Source organism: Colobus angolensis, unplaced genomic scaffold (assembly GCF_000951035.1).
Source record: "Colobus angolensis palliatus isolate OR3802 unplaced genomic scaffold, Cang.pa_1.0 Scaffold19, whole genome shotgun sequence".
NCBI lineage: Eukaryota > Metazoa > Chordata > Mammalia > Primates > Cercopithecidae > Colobus > Colobus angolensis.
The window spans coordinates 8,117,804-8,123,892 of NW_012115043.1; the positions used below are offsets into that span (position 1 = coordinate 8,117,804).

The 6,089-nt window shown below is 37.1% G+C and overlaps 1 protein-coding gene across 1 annotated transcript in view; it reads right to left on the minus strand.

Annotated features, from left to right (window-relative positions):
• The window catches only part of USP3 (ubiquitin specific peptidase 3), an 89,551-nt gene that overhangs the window by 82,726 nt on the left and 736 nt on the right, over positions 1-6,089 (minus strand). The gene's annotated exons all lie outside the window — the stretch shown is intronic.

Consider the following 6,089-nt stretch of genomic DNA (forward strand, 5'->3'; position numbering starts at 1 on the left):
ATTTTCATATCAAAAATCTTCAAAGGAATTAAAGTATGTGCTCCAAACATTTTATATTCATTAAATTGTCAAGCATTAAGATACTGAAAGACAAACTGAAGACTCCTTTTTTAAAAAAAAAAAAAAAAACAAGCTAAAAGTCTGAACAAAATTAGAGTTTAAGCTTTGGGCTATCTTTAATACCCCCAAGCATCTTAAGCAACTCGTAACCTTTGTCTCAGTTTCATCATCAATAAAACAGGAAAAACTATAAGAATGCATAATTAATTAAATTAGTCAGCATTAAATGCTAGCAAACTGCTTTGAAGTTACTTTATGTTGTTCTCAGTTCTCCTCCTACTTAGTGAAATCAATAGATGAGAAAACATCTGGAATTACTACAGATAATCACATCTGCAGACTCACAGCAGTTAAAAAGATGATCTCTACAAATTTCTAAGCCAAACTTCATTCAACAACCCCAAAGATTTTAAGACACAACTGCAATGAATAATTTTAGGTGAATTTCTTTTCAGTCTCAAGGATACCTATTCTTACCTACATTCTCAAAACAAACCACTACACAGGAATCTCAGAGCATCTTCAGGGGTCTTGGCACAAGACAATTCTAGGTAAGATGAACAAGCTGTTACTGTTGTTAATGCTATTCTCAGCATTCTAAACTGTCAATCAAAGTAAGCTTAATCACAAATACACCCTCCAAAAAGTACTAGCCCCTACTGAGAACCCATCAAAGTACTTCCTTCCAAGCCATCTGTCCAGGAAAGCTCTATTAACACACCTAGAATGCAATTGCTCTCCTGTATAAAGAGGCAATGCATAAACATAAAATATAAAAACATATTAAACAGCATATCTTTTCCACTTCAAACATTGATAATCTACCAACTAAATCTATTTATTTTAATGCCTTGGTTGAACACAAACCTCTATGTATATAGGTCAGAGACTGCAGCTTAATCAAAGGAGACTAACATTTTGTTTCCAAAGAAGGAAAAATATTAAAAACAAACAAGCTCAAGATGCAGAAAAAGCTCAAAAGGGGAAAAAAAAGAGCAGGTTAGGTTAGGGGAAATGTTCATGTTAATTAGTACCTGATGGAAGAGGGACTCAAATTTTAAAACAGGAATTTAAATTACTCACTGAGCTACACACTAAATTACTCATTGGTCTATTCACTGAGCTGCAAACACTATAAAAACATAAGTATTTGTAAATCTAGCTTGAAGGATCCAAAATCAATCTTTTATATTCCAGTGGAGAAGGAAATTATATAAATTTCAATGAGGACAAAGTAGGCTGTTACACGAGTCTAAGGCTAACGGTGTACAAGCAAAGAATGAGGAGAAGAAATTATTTTGAGGATAAGTAACAGGAAACCACACCAAAGAGTTCGAATTCTTCCCCCAACTCCATCATTTCTTCTGCTTAGACCATGAAGGATGTTCTTTGTACACTATTAAGCATATTACTAGGGAAATAACTTCTGATCAATGCGTCAAAACTTCTTCACAGCAAGGAAATGTTAAGCTCAATCTCTATACTGCAGCCTCTTTAAACAAAACACATACATGGAGCACATTCTAAATTTCACACATTTCACATCCATGACCAATCATTTAGAGATTCTGGAAATAAGCTGAGACTGCTTTAAGATTCTGGCGGATGAGGTGGGGGAGGAATACTGCAGAAAGACTAGAAAGACATTTGACTTAAGCTTTATAAATATTACCAAAAAAGCTTAAATTCTTCAGAAAGATATATAAAACTCAAATACTAGTTTTTAGAATTAATGTGAAAAAAAAGTATCACCTGTCCACTGATTTTTAACTACCCCATCCACATTTACAACTAAATTGTCCACCTGCCCATCTATAAATACAGACTACCAAAAGAACACAAATTCATTGTGACAACAACACTGCAGATGGTCACTTGCTCACAATCCAGCCAACATTTACTGACTAAAATACTGGGAGTGCGGGCTAGTGAAAGCATTCTGGGGGAAAGCTCACTCTGCATTTATTTTCAACATAAAGACCCTGCCAGACACACCTAAGTGAAAGTTCCTTTATTTATTAGGCAAATATTTACTAATTGCTCTATTAAGTGTTAGGCACTTAATAAATTCATCATAGAATGTTACTAAAAAGCAGTAAATGCATTTGACCTAATGACAAGCAAATGACTATATTTAGAAAATTTAGTCCACTGGGCAAACAAGAGTGTTAAATGTAGGTTGTGGAGAAATACGATACAAAATAACCCATCACTCCATCAAGGTTGATGTCTTACCTTTATCACAACCTGATCCGTCCATTACAAATTTATTACCACTGACAACCAATAATCAACACCTCATCCTACTGAATGGATCTCTTAAAAAAGGGTTTATCTCCAGTATTTTGGGTGGAATTATCTGCAATTTTGGGTGCAAAACTGCAGAACATTTACTTGATCTACACTTACTTTTCTTGGGCAGAGTAACATGAGGGCAAGTGTGTACTGAAAACTTAAAGAGGTACTCTCAACTCGTTGAAGAATTAATCAGGGAAAAATTAGCATGCCTATCCTACTAAATATCTCTAATTTAACTGGCTGTTTAACCCAAACCCTGAAGTTCAAATGCTTGGTCTTTGGCTTTCCTTAGTTATGAAAACACTTGTATTCAGGGCATCTTTTTAAACAATTTGTGTTTTTTCCCACTGATTAAACTCTTTCCACAAAAATAAGAAATGCCCAAGCCTCCAGCTTCTGAAAATAACTAATCTGGTATGTGCACGTAACAAAAAGCTTGAGAGAATGCCCTAGCTTTTATTTAAAACTTTTTCATTTAAAACTAGAATCCTTTAAGCAACAATTAGACAAAAATCAGCCTTTACGTTATTAGGAGATTGCTATTTTCGACATTTACCTTAAACCACATGGATGTATCTTCTAACTAGTTAGCTTCCTGTCTCTCCCCCAGCTACATTAGACTGTTACCTTTTTTGAGAGCAAAGGACTACTAGACCCCATGGTTTATTCCCCAGCTAATACATTTCAAAAACCTCAGGTCTCTACAGAAACATAAACGTTGCTAGCCTTAAGGATTTCTCTAACTTTTTAAAGTTATTGTAATATGAGCAGGTGTCTAACTGTTAACTATAGCTTACACAAGTGGGTTCTCAAAGTGTGGTCCTCGACCTTTGAAAGTTTCCAGAACCCATTCAGGGGGTCCAGAAGGTCAAAACAATTTTCCTACATAATATTTAAGATGTTACTTTTGTTTACAGTCATTCTCTCACAAGTATGCAGTGGGGGTGCTCCTGAGGCTACATGATGTGACATCTCAAAAGACTGAATGCAGAAGCAATATAAGAATCCAGCTATCTTCTATAAAGCTGAACAAAGAGTTACAAAAATGTAAAATGATGCCACTCTTCCCACTAAATTTTTGTTTTGAAAAACATTTATATAAACTCTCAATTTATGTTACGGGTAGTGGGTCTACTATTATTTGTGAGCATATTAATAAATATGTATTTTAAGTTTTTCTCAGTTTTAATTTCTAATAAATATCATCAACAGATATAAGCTACACAAAGGCTCTTTGGGTGCTCAATGATTTTTAAGAATGTAAAGGGGTCCTTAGCACAAAAAGTGTAAGAACTGCTGTAATACACAATTATATAACCTAACACACAGTGCCTTCCATGGATAAGAAGCTCATGTTAATTCTGATTTTTAATTACTTCTTACTTCTTGTAATCTTGTTGAGTTCTGTATCTCCCTGTAAAGCATCATTCAGCATAAAGCCAGTCTGTTCTAGTCCCCATTTAATGGGCTTTGGATATTTAATTATTCAGAGTCCTGTTTATAAAGATGTTCTGACCTCTTGAACAGTGTATACAAGTTTCTCAGAGTTTTCACACAAAAAAATTACCTTGTTCATTCTAATAGCAACCTGTGAAGCAAATACAAAGTATTACCCCCCCTTCTTTTTTTTTTTTTACAGATTATACAAGGAAACTGATACTCAAAGAAAATAGAACTATTTGTCCAATTAGGTACTGCTAACTGGTAGAACCTAGAATGTTGTGGCATTTTGCAATTTGCTTGGCTGTCTTGCTGTGGTATAATTGCAAACTCCCAAAGAAAATAAGGCAAGGGCATTACTTTTATTGTCCCAGTGCCAAAACAGGGATTTTCCCCTCCTGAATAAGAACGTAATCAGACTCAATACCCAGTCACAGTATTATTCAACACATCGGCTACCCTTTTGGTCCCCTACCAAAAAACCAAAAATAAAATAAAATCAAGAGTGTGGGAGAAAAAAATACGACTATATAACACTCCAAGATAATGAGTTAGTTAAGGACTCACAGATTAATCATTTAATCACTGAAACAACAGGCACGCAAGAACAAGATCAAGCTTAATACAATAACGCTAGATTATATCAACAAATAGATGCCAACAGGTTAAGACGGGAGGCCTACATAAAATGGGTTCAATTCAGAATGTGGACTCACACAAAGTTGCGAAACTCGCTTTATTGGTTCTACAAATTCAAGCAAGTGACTAGAACCAGGCTTGCAAAGCTGTATGTCAGACATACTTTGTTGCTAGATGCAAAGACGCCATCCTACCCCTTGGAGAGAAATCACCCCACACTAGTTTATTCTTGTTATCAGCACATCTCGTTATGCTCCATTTTAACTTACTAAGTTCCTCAAGACATGCTCAATTTCCTGCATCTCTTTTTCACAGTCAAGTGGACTCCCTGACTGATAAGAGGCAAGACTGACTCACAAGAGGGTATCTGCCACTTGCACAGTTCTTTTCCTTTTTTTAGATGTATGTGCTCAGTGAAGCCATTTTTAAGTTTGATGAGATTTTACCTAGAAAATGCCGAAGTGTGCTAATTGTCCATTTTGTCTTCCTGTAGTTTACTACAGATGAGCCAGAGTAATCCCACCTTTCCTTGTGAGGTAGGCTTTTCCTAGTGTTTACTTTGGTCTTTTTTTTTTTCTTTAAATTTCTTTTGGGAAAAAAATAAGTTATAATCATAGCACCACAGCAATAGCTACAGTTATAGCTAATGTACCATCACAACCAATTTGTAAAGCAGTGCCATACACCTTATTTGTTGTTCCATACTCAACATTCCGACAGATTTACAGGTAAAAGCTAATTTACATAAGTTTCTGTATCCTCACAAAAGAATTGCAATATTGCTCTGTGAAACCAATTAACCGTTAATTTTTAAAGGCTTCATACAGAAAAATAAATCTGACTTTACATAAGGCAAGCAAAGCATCAGATGTCTGAGCACGCCAGGAAACCGCAGTTATTTCTATTCCTTATCCCAGAGTATATTTTTCTCTGTGGACCTACCGATGTTTTTTCCAAGGACATAATCACTATTTAAGTAGTAAGCTGTCAAAAGTGCTAAGGCATTCTCTAAACTATCTTCCCAGCTCCGGCCCACAATGGAACACGTCACAGCTCAATCATACCATTGCCGTTTTTCTGTATTTCTTCAAATGAATTTAAGATTTTTGAAGTGCACAGTTCGAATTGTAAACTATTAATACAACCCCAGATAGCAGTGATCATCTCAAAGCTAATAAACAAAGACTAGCGGTGGCACCAGGGCCCTACCAGGAAGTAATCAAAGCCGTGTGGCCGGTGCGATCCTAAGAAGTCGCTCACAGCAGACAATGAGGGCACTGGGGCTTCCAAGCGGGCCAGCAGGAGGAGTTAAAACGCTTAAGCTACTCAAAAGCCTTATATAAACCTAATAACTGTTTCACAACACAGGAACTCGGGAATCCCAACGCAATTTCGGACAACCCAAAAGGTCTGAAAAACAAACTCGAGCCGTCCCCTCCAAAGCAGCTGTTGGCTCAGCCTCCGAGCTTCTCAGCCCGCAGCCTGTTTTCAAACTTCACCCTTCCTGACAGATGAAAGACCCCGACCTCCGCCGCCCGAGCTCCGAGCGCCTCTCGGGGTTTCGAGGTGCCCGAGCCTGCGGAGAAAGGAAAGGAAACCCGGGCTGGGGTCGGCGGCGGAGAGGGGCCGCGCGCGCCCCGCAGCCCAGACAA